Raw genomic sequence first — 16,284 nt, forward strand, 5'->3', positions numbered from 1 at the left:
ATTAATATGGAAATCTGTCTATATCACTTCCTCTATGGATCCTTTAGATGCTTCCTGTTGCTATCATCGTAAAAACCAAGCTCTTTGGCAAAATATAGAAGACTCAAAAATTAGTTCTTGTCTGCCTCCCGTCTGATCTATCAACAATCCCATACTCCCATCCAATTCTTTACCTTCATTCTAACTGTACCCATCTTTAAATTTTCAATCTATTCTCATACCTCTTCCCTATCACATCTAGTGGTTTGGCTTCTTTTAACATTATGTTCCTTCACCTAATTAATTCTATTTGTCCTTAGAAATTCACTGTAGATATCCCTTACTTCTAGAAACCTCCCTGGACTTGGACCCAGTGTGGAGGAATGGTACCTCCTGATCCCCTTCTGCTTACCTTCTAGCATTTTCATTCACTCTTTGCAGTTAAAACTGTACAAAAATTGTTTCACTTCTTTGAATTACATCTCTACTTGCCTATCCTCACACACCTTCACATAATCAAACTATAAGTTCTTTGAAGTCAGGGATACTAGCCTCCAATTCTTTACATGTAATATAACACCTAATGCAGTTTCTTGCAAATGGTAGATGTTCAGTAAGTGGTGGTTACATAGGCAAATGAAATTAATTGGTTAATTTTCAACTATATACAAACTCCTCCTCCCTTTTTTGTGTGTGTCTTTTCCACCAGAGTTTTTCAAAGGTTTTTAATGACTGGCTACTTTAGCAAAAATAATTTGAGGTCACTTTCTACTTTATTTGGCCAATTCTTCAAAAGAGCAGCATGGAACAGGGAGAAGCAAAAAGAGAAAGAGAGAAAAAGGAGACTCCGGTAAGTCACAAACTGTCTAATAGCTTTTTATGCATTAAGAACTACATGTCCTTCGAAGATGTCATACAGTTTTATAGCCGTAACTTCACTTTCCAAAGTCTGTGACATTGAGGTCAGATTCCAGGATAGAAGAAATAGGCAGGAAACCTATTCCACATCACTTAAAGGGTTCTGTCAAAATTCCTACCTCCTGGCAAATGTTCAAGTGCTAGCTATCTTCTGTTTGCCCCTCCAGATCCACATTCTGCCTTCTCCACTCTGTACTCTGTATAGTCCCTAATCCAGTAGTTTCCAGTTGATTTCACCCATGAGGAGCCCAAGGAGGAAATGGATGGAAAAAAGAAGGTGAGGGGAGATGCTGAGTCCTGTCTCCCTCTCTTCAAGGTCACCTTGAGCAGCTGAAGGCAACTGATCCTGTAAGGGCAGCTTCCTGTATATGGCCCACTCCTTATAATGGTAACAACATGGATTTCTCCTCATCCCTTCAAGAGTAAGTAACAGATTACTAACCCCAGGTTATTTCCCTATGCCTTGTGGTTATCCTTCACCCCACCTAGACCTTTGTAAATAGTCCCTTTGTATAAACCTTCCTCAAATCAAGTCATTCAAGTATGCCTTCTGTTTCCTATTGGGATTCTGACTGATACACACCCTTCTCATTATTCTTTAAATGATTCCTTATTTTGCTGACATCATCATTTGAATTATGCTTCTGGATTAAGGCAATAATCCCAAGTGGAAGAAGGCAATATGTGAAAGAGGTGTGCATTAACCCATTAGGACCCACTGAAAGTCTTAATAAATATGTTACATTTCCTGAGGAAAATAGGACTATTTACAATGAAGAAGGAAGCATACAAATTGTTCCTACAAAAGTGGCTATAGAAAAATACTGGGAATTTAGAATGGATGAAGCTAAGATGACAGGTAGACAAACCAAAAGGTGTGTGTATGTATGTGCATAGTGTATGTGTGATGTTATCATCTGAGAGAAAGAAAAGATTTTTAAAGGTGTAAAGCTTTAAAAAGCTTTTCAGCCAAGCAGTTACCACTCCATGCCTGACTTGACTCTACCATATCCATATTGCACAAGTCATCCCCATTCCAGCCTAGAGCACTTGCTGCTCTTTCTGTGTTGCTGATGTCCTGCCCACACCCAATAAGACTGAGGTCTCAGATGGACCCATCTACCTTCACAGAGACAGGCCCCAGGGTGAAAGAGAATTTTTCAGATTGTGAAAAACTGAGTTTGCTTTGGCCCATAATAGCAGTTTAAGTTTGAATTTCTTCTTCTATATCTGGGGATAAAATGTGATCTGATCTCAGGATATGACTGAAAGCTCCTGGTGGCAAGTGTTAGGCCAGGTATGGCCTCATATTGTTGGCAGAATGCCTTTGGGCTGGCACCTAATAAATTGTTCACCAAATGAACTATGACCTAAATGGTTTAACTGTTTATAGTGGGGGCTTGGGTGGGGGGAGGTAACCTATGAAAATTATCTTTAGTTTTAACTGGGGAGGAAGGAATAAAGGAAAGGAGGGTGGTTTGAGGGAAGAAGCATGCTTAATAGAAGCATTTTAAAAACTTAATTCTAGAACTAGTTCTGTATCTTATGCAATGTTAGTCAAATGTGATTACACTCTTCCTCTATAAAAATAAAATAATAACTCCCTTACAGGCTTGTTGTAAATATTAAATTCTGGTTTCTTTTTTTTTTTCATTTCAAACATCCTTCCAGTTCTGAAAATCAAAATGACCTTCTTAAAGACAGGTTAATTCTTTCTCATTGTTGCTTCAATACTAGACTTCTGCTTATCCAGGCACCTGTAGTGTTGTTTGTGCCACCCACCCCCAATATCTGATAATCTATAAAAACCGAAGTATTATATAGTTGTGTAAAACTGAGTTCTGTCTAAAGTCTTCTGATACAAATCTCTAGAGGCTAAGGAGATGCTTTATAAAACATTTTAGGTTTAATTAAGCTCTTCTCACTACTGATATCCTGAAAGTGAGCAGTTTCATTTCTTCTGAGCAGGGACCTCAGAGTCAGCCAAGAAGCAAGTTTTCTTACGTGAACCCCACAAGAAATATTAGAGTAGATGACCACTCAGTCACTTGGCATTAAGTCACTCTCTTGAAGATACTGCCAACAAGAGTTTAAATTGTATTGGTGGCTTTTGTGAGTTGGACCCTGGTCAGCTGAGCTCTTTGACTCCAACCACCAACTCATTTCACATAATTGACTGCACAGCCCTCAGTCTGCAACATTTTTTCCAAGACTTACCTTGTAGAGGCGGGATTTGAATCAGTGCCCTCAAGGCAATAGGCTTCAAAATACACCATTAATAACCTCTGCATTCCATTCACACTAGATAAGGCCTTCTGGGTTGGGGGGAAATTCATGGGTTTTATCTATTTGGGCTGGCATCACTGTTCAGTCAAACCTTGGCTAGCCAGTTCATTTCACCCCAAGCCACAAGTCTACCTTTGGGAAAAAACTTTTGGAGAAGTAAACATGAGGGGAGATGTCACAAAAGAAGAAGCTGCCAGTTTCTCAGAAAAGGTGAAACTAAATATAGCAAGAACCTATAAATTAAAAAGCTTTTCATTGTTTTCATATTTGGGCGTATTTGCTCTGTTGAACCGTCTCTATAATAAACATAGTAAAAGATCACTTCTTTATAAATTGGTACAAGAATTGATCATTTTTTGTTTTAATATCTGAAAGTTATTAGGGGAATAAGGTTTCTGTACACAACTGAGTCAGTTAAATGCATCTGCTTTATAGAAGAATTAGGCAAAATCATAAAAGGGATAATTGATCAAAGAAGGGTCTTTATTATTTTTTACAGTATCTAGCCCTTGAGTAATTTACCAGTGTTAAGAAACACAACAAATCAATCTTAACTGACAGGATCTTTATTTATTATATGCTTTTCTTACATTTATGTGATTTAAATTAATGAAGCATTTAAATTTTTTCAATTTTGAGCACATCTGACAGTAGTCAACACCTAAGAGCTTATTTTTTCAGCAGTGATTTGAGTGTGCTCTTGCTAAATCTTTGGACTGTCCCCAACTTGAATTTAATTTCACATTCAACTCTACTGTAAGCAACCCAGATATGCCAAAGGGCTTTTATGAGTCTCTTTTTAAATTTTTTCATTACAAATATATAAAAGTATAACTCAAACAGATTTTGATCTTTTTTGATGATTGAGATATCTTCTCAGCAACTGTATGTTCATTAAGGTAAAACGTGACTCAATTTCTTAGTCACCCAGAATTGTTCTGAAAAAAAAAAAATATAGGGAGAAAAAAATCTTACACTTAAAGATTTATTCCCATACTAACTAAAAATGAGAATACCAAAAATAAAAAGTAATTTTGGGGCTTTAAGGAGGGCAGGTGCTGTGATGAGCACTGTTATATGCAACTGATGAATTGCTGAACACTACATCTGAAACTAATGATATACTATGTGTTGGCTAATTGAATTTAAATTAAAAAAATAAGCAATCAATAATTATTTGTTAAATTACTAAAAAAAAGTAATTTTAAAACACTGAAGTATGACCTAAATGGTTTAATTGTTTATAGATTTTTTGGGGGGAAAGGGGTGGTTAGCCTATGAAAATTTTCTTTATTTTTAATTGGGGAAGAAGGAAAAAACACAGGGAGGGTGGTTTGAGGGAGGAAGCATGCTTAATAGGAACATTTTTAAAACTTAATTCTAGAACTAGTTCTGTATCTTATGTGATGATATTTTAAGAATATTTTCCAACAATCTGCTTTGTTAACCCCATTTTCTCCCTGGCTAATAGGCTCTAGCAATTCTCTATCATCCACAGCCTTCTTATTTGCAAAGTTGATATTTTTACCTTATAAATTAAAATCCTGCATAAACTGTCCATGTTATCTACTCCTAGAATATTCAACTGGTAATATTCCTACAAAATATTCCATTGCTAAGAGGAAAGAAATAAATCCAACCCCTTTGCCTACTATGGCACTTCAACAATAACTTTTAATGGATTTGAATCATTACCTGATTTTGTGATCTTGCACTATAGTATCATTAGTTACATAATGAAGTCCTCAATTTAGGACTCCTCATTAGATTAATCAAATTGTGATGCCTTAAGATTAGGTTAGGGAAATGTCAGCACATGTTAATTTATTTAATTTTAGAATTATATATCAGAGACCAAAGCAATTTGCAGGGTCAAATTGTCTTTCCACATATCAGATTCATGATCTTTTGGGTTCACAGATCAAGTTCCCTTCTTCCCATGTGCCATGTGAAAACCATCAAATGCTGTTTAGCTTACACAATGTGTTATACACAGCAAAGCCTGCTCCTTCAGTGGGTACAAAGAAGGTAATTCAATCTTAAAGTTCTACTGCTGTCATAAGTGTTTATGACATCACCAAGACCTAGCAGATGAATTGTAGCTTTGTCTTCCTTCTGCTAACATGCACTATTAGAGATGGACCGTCAACATCTAAGAAGTCATTTTAACCCCTCCTTTACAAAATTCGCTGCTGATGAAAATTCCCTGAATGGCCAGGATAGTAGAACAAATGACTGCTAGTCCTCTAATAACTCTACCAGTGGAGGAAGGCACAACCCTCACTGTCAATTCTGAGTTCACACACAATTATGCTTTTTATTCCCAGACCTCAAAAGCTCTTGCAAGTTAGTGAACATTTTAAGATCACCTCTCTATACCCAACCTTGAAGGTCCAGTTCAAGTCTTACTTCCTGGATAAAGACAGGGTAGTCTTGAGGGAAAGAACATAGGGCTGGACTTGGAGAAAAAAATAGTTCAAATTCTGCCCCACCACTTACACTAGCCAAGGTGGATATTACTGGCCTCCTGTTTCTTCCCTCTACCATTTATGTAAGAGCTAATAAGGGCTTTTATGGGAATGGCCCTGACAATTGTTCAAGGGATGATCCTTGATCATTTAAAGCAGTCAATATAAGCCCACTGTTATCAAGTCTTTTAGGAGTAAGGCTTACCCAGCCTAAGCCAATTAGCACATGGTTTTCTTATAGACATAGTGATTGATTCAGAAGTGGACAAGTGATCTAACTTTGTTATAGCCCAGTAAAGCTTTTGATTGTTTCCTCTTCTTAAGGGTAGTGTGGTATACAGTTCAGAGGCCTGGAGCTGCTGCAACTACCATAAGATAAGGTACTTGGAAGACAAAGCCAATGCAAGGAGAAGGGCTAAATGTAAAGAATCTTGAAGCAAAGGAGCTGAGGGCCTGATTAAACCATACCTGAAGCTTTCCCTACCTCACCATTTTCAATTACATGAGCTAATTGCTTGCATTGTTTAAGACAATTGGAGATGGGTTTCTTCTGCTTCCAAAGTACCCTGATTCCCTAGCTCCATAATCTTCAGCTACTAAATGTCTTCATCTGTAAAATGAAGATACCACTGAGACAGGGAAAATGAAGGGACCCTATGAAAGACTGTTTTTTTGCTGCCTCTATTCTTGCTACAACCTACACCCCCACCCTATACTCCTTATGGGACACATAATGTATGTCCTCCTTATAAAAGTCAAGGAGTTAATGATTTCTTTGGCATCTTCCAGCACAATAGATTACATCTAAAGTGTGATCAGGGAAGGTCATCATGTACATTTTCCAAGACCACTGACTCCAGACACCTGATGCCAAGAGCCCTGGCTCTAGGGCATAGGTGACTTATGGAGGACACCGAAACACCTGTTTTAACCAGTTCCTGAATGCCTGAGAGGACATGTACACCAGACCACTGTCCTCAATAAAAACTCTAGACCCCAAGCAAAGATGAGACTCACTCTTCTTTCCTTTCTGCACCTCCTGGATACTCTGTCTATATCTACACCCTATCTCTAATAAAGTGATCTCACTTCCTCTTGGCTTGCATTTGAATTCTGTCCTGCACAAAGCCAGGGACCCTCTCGACTGGCCTGGCAGGACCCCCTCTGGATCCTCAGGTGTGGCCAGCCTGCATCACTAGCAAGTACCCTTTATAGCATTATTGAGGAATAATGAATTGATGCACATAAAATGCTTGGCACGTGGTAGCTCTTTTTCTATCAGTGGCCTGAAAGAAGTACTCATTTCTCTAAATTCTTAAAGTACTTGTCTGCATTCTACATATTTATCATTCTGCACAGCCAATTTGAATTTTGTTGTTAATCTTTTAGGATCATGGATTCTTGGCATGGGGCGGGGGGGGACTGAACTTCAATAATCCCTTGGAGAACCAAAAAAGAGCTACAGACTCTATCACAGAAAAAAGAAAATACGTCACGTATGCACTGATGAAGACAACAGCTGCCATAATATACGAGGAGAGATGCTCTATAACTAGAAGACTAACAGACTAGACAAATTAATGAAACTTTCATTTAATATCCATCCCCAACAAATATTATGACCACTTTGAACAAGTTATCAGTCCTTTTACATAACTCTGAAGTTTGTTAACCTAATGCTATAATAGTCTCTTCTCTCCTATTCAGTAGCATGCTACAAGTTTTCTAGTACCTAAGTGACCCTGGTGCCCCTTCCCCTTTGAATCACAAAACTTTTTCTCCTTTGCGACAAAAAATAATTTTTATGAATAATCTTAGTTCAATATGTATTTTTTAAAAGGATTTGATTTTGATATACTAAGATGCCAAAGGATTTAATGCTTATTTCAGGTAATGGATACTTTCTCTTCTTCCTGCATGCAGTTAGTAAAGTACTGTCTTATGTTAACATTCATCAGTTCAGAATAAGAACACCTGAGTAAATTTTATACTATCTGTATCATTTAGGCTTTGCTGCTTCACAAACAACCCAAAATTTAGTGATTTAAAACAATAATTATTTATTTGCCTCATGGTTCTTACAGTCAGCAATTTGGGCCAAGGTGAAGCTGACTGGTTGCTCTACTTTCAGTTGGCTCCCTCATGTGCCCATGTTGCTGTTGGACTGATTGAGGGTTGCTAACATAGGATGGTCTCAACTGGGACCCAGCTCTGTTTCATGTGGTCTTTCATTCTCCAGCAGTCCAGCTAGACCTCCAGCATTGGGGGTCCAAAAGAAGAACAAAAATGTACACAGGCTTCTGGAAGCCTGGTCTGGCACAATGTCATTTCTGCCACATTCTGTTGATCCAGTCAAGGCACACAGCCACCTCAGATACAAAGATCAGGAAATACTTTGACCTCTGGATATGCAGAGCTGTAGAGGCGCATTGCAAAGGGTTATGGATACAGGGAGGGGAATAACTGTGACCATTTTTGCAATTAATCTACCACACCCTCTCTTTCCCTTTCTACACTTTAAATCCTCAAGCACTCTATCATGTTACTTGTACCTTTGGTGTTTATCACTGTACTTCCCACAACTTTAGCCCAGTCCCCCACAAAACTTGGTGATGGTGTCTATCTTAATTCCTTTGGGCTGCTATAACAGAATACTATAGACTGGGAAGCTTACAAGCAACATAAATTCATTTTTCACAGTTATGGAGGCTAGGAAGTACAAATAAAAGGACTAGCAGATCCGGTCTCTGGTAGGAGCCCACTTTGGAGGTTCACAGACACCATCATCTCTGTGACCTCGCATGGCAGAAGTGGCAAAGGAACTCTCCAAGGTCTCCTTTTAAGGGTATTAATCACCTATAAAAGGCCCCACCTCTTAATACCATCATGTTGGGGGGTAGGATTTCAACACACGACTTTTGAGGGGACACATTCAGTCTATAGCAATAACTTTAACCATTATATCCATTTATAACAAATCTAGTCAGCCAGAAGATCTATTCATTCATGTGGAAATAAAGCCACAGATACTGCAAATGGTTAGGTTAATTGGTTACAAAGCAATATTTGTCTCAGTCATTGCATAACCCTGACTGTACTACAGAATAAGTTGGGGTGCTTTGAAAACTATGGATGCCCACCAATTACAATTAAATTAGAACATCTGAGGCTGGGACCTATACATATTTAAAAGGTGATTCCACTGCACAGCTATGGTTGAGAATGATTGGTTTAACTATCAAATATCCAACCACCTACCTACCTAATAAGACTTCAGTTCTCAAAATTGAGTGTGCATCAGAATCACTTAGAGATCTTGTTAAATGCAGATCACTGGGCTCCATGACCCAAATTTCTGACTGAATAGATCTGTCTGGCTTGGGACCCAGGTGATGATGAAGATGCTGGTCAAGGGACCATGCTGTGAGAATCATTGTTGTAAAGGAACATGGTCCCTAGGGCGCCTGGGTGGCCCAGTCGGTTAAGAGTCTGACTATGGCTCACGTCATGCTCTCAGAGTCCTGGGATCAAGCCCTGCATCAGGCTCCCTGCTCAGCAAGGGTCTGCTTCTCCCTCTCCTTCTGTCCCCCCCCCCACGTGCTCCTGCTCTCTCTCCCTCTATCTCCAATATATAAATTAAAAAAAAAAAAAGAACACGGCCCACTAACATTTAAAAAATACACCATCTCAGAGATATATTTGTACCTAGCATTGCCAAGTTGGCAGAAGTTCCTAATTTTAGACCTATAGTAATTCCAGGAGAGGAAAAGGATGATTTCTCCTATACCTACCAATGTTTGGGTCCCACATCCAGTGATTCTGATTAAATTGGTCAGTGATTCTGATTAAACTGGAACCAAGGCATTACAAAGATTAGAAGTTGTCCCAGGTGATTCCAATGTGCTGAAAGGATTAAGAACTACTGGCCCAGTCATTTTCAAAGTATTGTCCCAGAATCAGCATAAACATCACTTGAGAACTTGTTAAAAATGCAAACTTTCAGGCTCCACCCCGTACCTACTGAATCAGAAACCGGGGGTGGTGCTCAGCAATCTGTTTTAACACGTTCTTCAGGTGATTCCGGTAAATGTTGAAGTTTAAGAACCTCTATATTAGCATATACTAACAATACAAAGAAGCAAAGTTAGTGTTGAATGAGTGATACAGATTCCAAGCCCCATAAGTGTTCTCAGAAAGTCATGCTAGGGAGTTCACTGGAGTTAGGCCACAGAGGAGGAGTAAAATCTGAATGAGCAGAGAGAAGATGGACTTCTAGCCAAAAGAAATGTGACCAAGTATACATGGGGGTCAGAATCCATAAGTGGTCCTTGGGCAGTGAGGTGACCATACTAGAGGCTGTAGGTGGTTTATGCAGTAGAGAGTCCTAATTCCACATTGGAATATAGCCTGTTCCAGAATATCATTAAAAGATGGAAAGCTGCATGATGGGACTGTTCCAATTTCCAAGCCAAGGCAGCAAATGACCTTCAGAACCCCTCTTACCTCCAGAGAGTTGGAAATAAAATCATTGGTGGAGAGGTGAATTCTCCTGCTATGGGAAATGGAGGAAGGAATGTCTTATTGTGAGAACATGATACTGCCCTCTTTCAGAGAAAACAGATAATGCCAGGGGCACTATTTCCTCTCCTCATTCAACAAACCTTATTGAGTGCTTCCCATATGCTAGGGATCATGTTAGTCACTGGGAACAAAACACAATCCCTGCCCTGAAGGAACTAGCCTAGTCAGGGAGGAGGAGTCAAAGGCACCCACAAAATGCATATTACTTTAAGGTGTTTCATCATATCCAGGAAACTACACTTTTGCTAGCAGTATCTTTAAAAAAGAAAGGATTCTGTTCAGATTTAAGTATCTGAACCCTCTCCTTCCTCCTTCCTCCTCTCTTAGGTCTCCACAGGGAGGCACACAATGAACAATTGCTAAAATGGGGGGGAAAAGTACCATGAGAATGCAACCAACACTGCCCAGTGCTGGGTTCTCTGGTGAAAAATGGATTCAAGGGCCTAGACTCATTTACAAGGACCTAGATGAGTATTCCTATTCTGTTTCCTTAAATCTAGAAATACCAGTTTTACACAGGAAGCACCAAGCCAATTAGCCAATGAGCTGTAGGACAAGGGAGGTGAAAGCCTCCACTACCCAGGGTGGAAAGCTATAAAATAAAATAAAAATTAAAAATCACCAGACTGGCCTAGGGCATCTTTCTGAAGGTTAAGTCAATCTCTTTGTAAAGGACAGGCTGCCAGATGGGAGAAGAGCATAGAGGAAGTGAAATTCTAATTAGCTCCAAGGAGTAAGACTATCTTTTGAAATCAACCATTTGAAAGAGAGGCAGTGGAAGAGAAGACTGAACTATGAACATATGCCTTTTAAAGCACAGTAACCCTGCCCCATAGTAAAAAGTATTCTTTTTTTTTAAGATTTTATTTATTTGAGAGAGAGAGAGAGAGAGCATGAGGGGGGGAGGGTCAGAGGGAGAAGCAGACTCCTCGCTGAGCAAGGAGCCCGATGTGGGACTCGATCCCGGGACTCCAGGATCATGACCCGAGCTGAAGGCAGTCGCTTAACCAACTGAGCCACCCAGGCGCCCCTAGTAAAAAGTATTCTAACCAATAGCTAGGGGTATGAAAAAATCACCTTTACTACTCTTCCTTCTTTAAAAAGGATATAGTAAAGGGATGAAGGGAGCTGGATCTCACACAAGGAATGAAGGTGAGGACTCTCCTAACATTTTAAACTATTTATCCCATGACATAAAGTTCTATCAATCCATACATAGTTTATTAACCCAGCGCTCTTATCAAGGAACTGGCAAATATCTTCTTCAAATTACTTCATCATTTACTTGACTGAATCCAATCTCTTGGTTTTAGTTGCTATGTTCATGTTGGGCTCATTTCCAGCCCATACTTCTTCCCTGAACTCCAGACTTACATAATAAATTGCCTCTTCAATACTTCAGGTGGATGTAACAGGCACTTCAAACTTACCCAGTCTAGAAGTATGCTGGTTCAGAATCCCTCCCCCAGAGCCAGCTCTCTGGTAAACCCCAGTTCTAATCATCCAATGGCTTCCCATATCACTACCACAAAACTCTATGTGAGCTGGACCCACAACCTCACTGATCTTAACCTGTACCCATCTTCCTTGCCTAATCCAACCCAGCCATAGTAGCATCTCTGCTGCTCCTGGAATATGTCAACATCCCCACCTTATAGCTTTGGTTCTTCCTTTTCCCTCCTCCCAAAGATCTACATGGCTTCCTTCTTCACTACATTAGGTCTCAGCTCAAATGTCATCTCAGCAGAAAAAGCATTTCCTAACCATCCTAAAATAGCTTTTCCCTCAATTTCAATCCTTTATCCTGACTTATTTTCATTATACTCATCACTACATATTATATGTATTTGTTTATTGAGTTATAGTGTGTTTCACCCAACCAAGACATAGAGTCCATGAAAATGGGGCTTTGTATGCCTTATTTTTCTCTCTCTCAGTGCTTTGAACAGTAGTTGGCATATAGTAGATGCTCTGTAAATACTTACCAAATTATGTGGTGATTGATCTACTCACTTCTTTATAAATTAGATCTGTGACATCTAAGTAACAGTCTTGAATTGGAACCGTTCTCCTGTGTGTACACAGCCTCCAGCTTTATGTAGTAGGGAACACATGATTAAACATATGATTAAAGAGTCCTTCAGCCCTATGGCTCTTAGAAATTTTTTTGCTCAGCCCACCATTTGCTTGATTCTTCTCTACACACTCACCTCCGTCTTGCCTCCCTGGTCAAGTGGTCTAAGAAAAGTACCCATATCTTTGAGTCCCCCACAACTTCAATGAGACTTGTGGTATAGGAAATTACTGCCCTGCTGCTTCCAGATGTGAGATTCAGACTCTTCCACATGTGTGAGACAGCATGAATGAAAAAATATTAGAGAATCTGGGACATTTTTATGGTCGGTGGGAAAACCATAACACGATAGTTAAATTTGGAACTACCAAGGAAATACAGGTTGAATAACCATCATAATTTTAAGAAATAAATGTTTATTTCTACTTAAACAAACTGAATAAACTACCTGAAAACAACACTGCTAAAGAGAGCTAATAAACCTGAGAAATCAGGGACTTAAATAAAATTTGCTAATGATGGGTTTACTGAGGGGTAACATTTTAGTCCTTATGGCTGCTTATTTGGGGCTCATTTTAGCTTCTTATTGAAATACTTGGAATATTTGTGACCAGTCTACTCAAAATTCCTTTTCAGAATTTCAAAGGATCTAGAATGTGCTCAACTCTAATTCGACAATTTGAGTTTCTATTTAAACTGGAAAACTATTTGCAAACCACTGGAAATAAACATCTAAACTCATGGGTCACCCATGAGAATGAACCTCTCTGGTAATATACAAATAAAGTACCCTCCATGCACTTTTGTCATTTGCTCAGTCTCCCATAAAGAAATGAGTTCCAATGACACTAATCTCTGTAGGGAAGGAAAAAAATAACCCTAAAGGCCTTCATTAGGTTCCCCTTCCCTTTTGACTGTCAAATCTAATTACCTCCCCCCTTCATTACTGTCTGTCAGAACAGTAAGTGATAACAAGTTTGATTTTCACCAAACATATTTAAATTTCACTCTCTGAAATTTTAGAGGGTCTGGTTAGAGGCCACAACTTAATCTTACTACCACTTAAAATCAAAACATGAAGTCTCATCCACAGTTAGAATTGAAGACACACATGCCCTAATGCTTTTTCCCTAATACAGAGACACACTCCATTTTCTCACCCGAGTTTCTTTTAGCAGAGTCACATATAAGGGGAAACTCAGATATTTTTTTTTTTTTTACACCTGAGTCTCACATCTAAGTTTCATAAAGGCTGGATTTAGCTATTATTCTTTTCTTCCAATTCCAAAAGCTAAAAAGATATATCCCAGGGATATATATATATATTTTTTGTAGTATGTACTTTTCTAGTACATTAGCTCACATTCTATAGGACCCTTTGAATGTATAGAAGTAAAAATATCACAAAATTCCCCAAAAGTATGACCAGAAATCTTTGGGACCAAGTTTCATGTGCCCTTTAACATCAAACTAAGCAATATCTATTAAGCACCTACTACAGGCAAAGCTCTGGGAAAGTCAGTGGTGGGTAAGAGATGCCATGGAGAATCACAAAGCAGATTATTTTCTTATAGCATTGGCCTCAAGCTGGCAATAAGCAAAGGTGTTTTTGCTTATTTAGGAAGTGTGATTTGAGCAACAGGCAAAAACACTATAGGCAAAATTGACTTCCTTACCCAGGTGACAGATTTGGGAACATCAGATTAGCCAGGCCTTCAACTTGAGTTCCTCTATAATTCTCATTCAAAGCACCAGTGTCCCTGTGCAGTGGAGAAGATGGAGCTAAATCACTCTAATGTCCTTGTCAATCAGAGACATACATTTCCCTAATGGGAGAGATGACCATGAAAGTCTTAAGACCTTGGAAACTGCATGGGGGCCACCTCCTTCCTCTCCTTGCCTCTCAAGGGGGAAAAAGTAAAGATAGCTATTATCATGAGGGTTAAAGCTATGGAAATGCAGCCACATTTGCAGCAAATTATTACCTCCCACAATGGCTTCCTACCAGAGCCACATCCCATAAACACACATCCAGTTAAGGTGGCTTCAAATCTGTTACTATTTGAGATTTCTTTCCTTCTTTCTTTCTTTCTTTCTTTCTCTTTCTTTCTTTCTCTCTCAGTCTCTCTCTCTTTCTTTCATCTGTTTTGAGGGGGGAAAAAAAACAGGATAGAGGCTGTTTCAAACTGCACATTCTCTCTAGCTACCATCTAGTCAGATATACACTATATTTTTCAATGACTGTAAAATCTAGTCCTCAGTTGGTTCCTTTGTGTCTTGATCTTTGCAAACTTTTGATGTTCTCTCTTATCTTGAGGAAAGCTCCACCTTTTCCTGGTTCAGGCACACTTATTAAGGTCACCCAACTTCAAAGTTCCTCTCTGCAGCTCAAATGGTGAAGTTCTCTGTGTGAGTGTCTAGGCGATGCCTAGGGAAGGAGGAATAATACACTTCTGTAAGGCGATCTGGACCAATGACAATGCTGCACTCTTTTTGCCATGAATACCAATGGTGATTTCAGCCTCACAGGCAGCCCTGATAATGTCTCTAAAAGGCATCAGTGTTCTGTGAGATGCTTCCCAGGTATCCTGTTGCAAGATCTAAAGGGTCTCCGAACTGAATACAGTTGCCCAGTTTGTCATAGGCCATGCCAGAAATGCTAATCAATTTCAGATACATTCCTTGGATAGCAGTGGAGATTCTGTTTCAAATCCATCCAAAAAGAAGTAAGATGCAGGAATGCCTGTCTGTTCCACATCAATTTTCCCTTCACTTCGCCTGGTTTGAGATCACAACATGCAGCCTCCTGCCTTCAACTGCCTAATGTAAAGACATTTATTTGTGCTTGTAAATAAATCAATTCACCCCAAGCTAAGGATTTTAGCAATAATCCCTTTCCCTTGTATCTCACCAAGAGGCATCTTTAAAGTGATTCAAGGTAACTAATTTCTCTGATATCTACTCTCTCCCAAACTGGACAAGTCTAAACATACAGTGCATGAAAGAGAGAAAAGCCTCATGGAAACAGATTGTAAATCTTTGGGGGTGGGGGTGGTGAAGAGCATAGCAGAATCAGGCAACCAAAGAGGCACTGCATCTAAAACAACAACAACAATAACAACAACAAAACCAAGAGTCATCTGGGCTGCCTACAGGTCTAGTGTTGTGGCAATGTCAGGCACTATGTCAAAAACAGGTCTTTTACAAATCTTCTTAAAGTTGGAGACAGAAGGAATATCCTTCATTTCTCAAAAGAACGTGTTTCTTTGGCTGAAAGGCCAAAAAGATATCCTTTCACTCATATAATCAAACCTTCAGTTCTAGTAAACTATTGTTTTGCTTCCATTTTCTTGTGTTTGCTCGCCAACCTCAGGAGACGGTCTGACATAGTGGTTAAGAGATTCAAGTCCCAAATCCATCAATTACCAGCTGTGTGACCTTGGGAATGTCACCTAGTCTCCCTGTGCCTTAGTTCCTCATCTATAAAACAGGAATAGTAAGACCAGTACCTACCTCATGCTGTGGTTGGAGGGTTAAACGTGATAATCTGGGTAAAGCATTTAGCCTGGTACCTGGCACATAGGAAATGCTCAATAAATACTAGCTGCTACGATTATTCTCAAGGGAAGGACAGAAGTAGTCAAAGTGTCAGAGAGACAAATTATCTTAGACACTACTAATGTACAGAGCTACTTGCCTTGGTCCAAAGCTTTTCAGTCTGTCTCCTTTGGAGGCCAAACATGATAATGGAAGAGGCTCCATTGGAGGTAAAGGACACCCACAAGAGGACTAGAGGACAGTGTGTGTTTTCATTGGCAGGCCGCTAACCAGCCAAACCTCAGGAAAGTCACAACACCCACTTGGCAAAGTGATGCTGTCTGCTTTATTGAAAACATCTTAGTATAATAAATAAAATGCATTTTGTTTCCATAGTTTGAACTTGTAATTCTGTTGGCCAGGAGTTGCCAGAGAGAGGAT

The sequence above is a fragment of the Neomonachus schauinslandi genome, chromosome 10 (genome assembly GCF_002201575.2).
Source record: "Neomonachus schauinslandi chromosome 10, ASM220157v2, whole genome shotgun sequence".
NCBI lineage: Eukaryota > Metazoa > Chordata > Mammalia > Carnivora > Phocidae > Neomonachus > Neomonachus schauinslandi.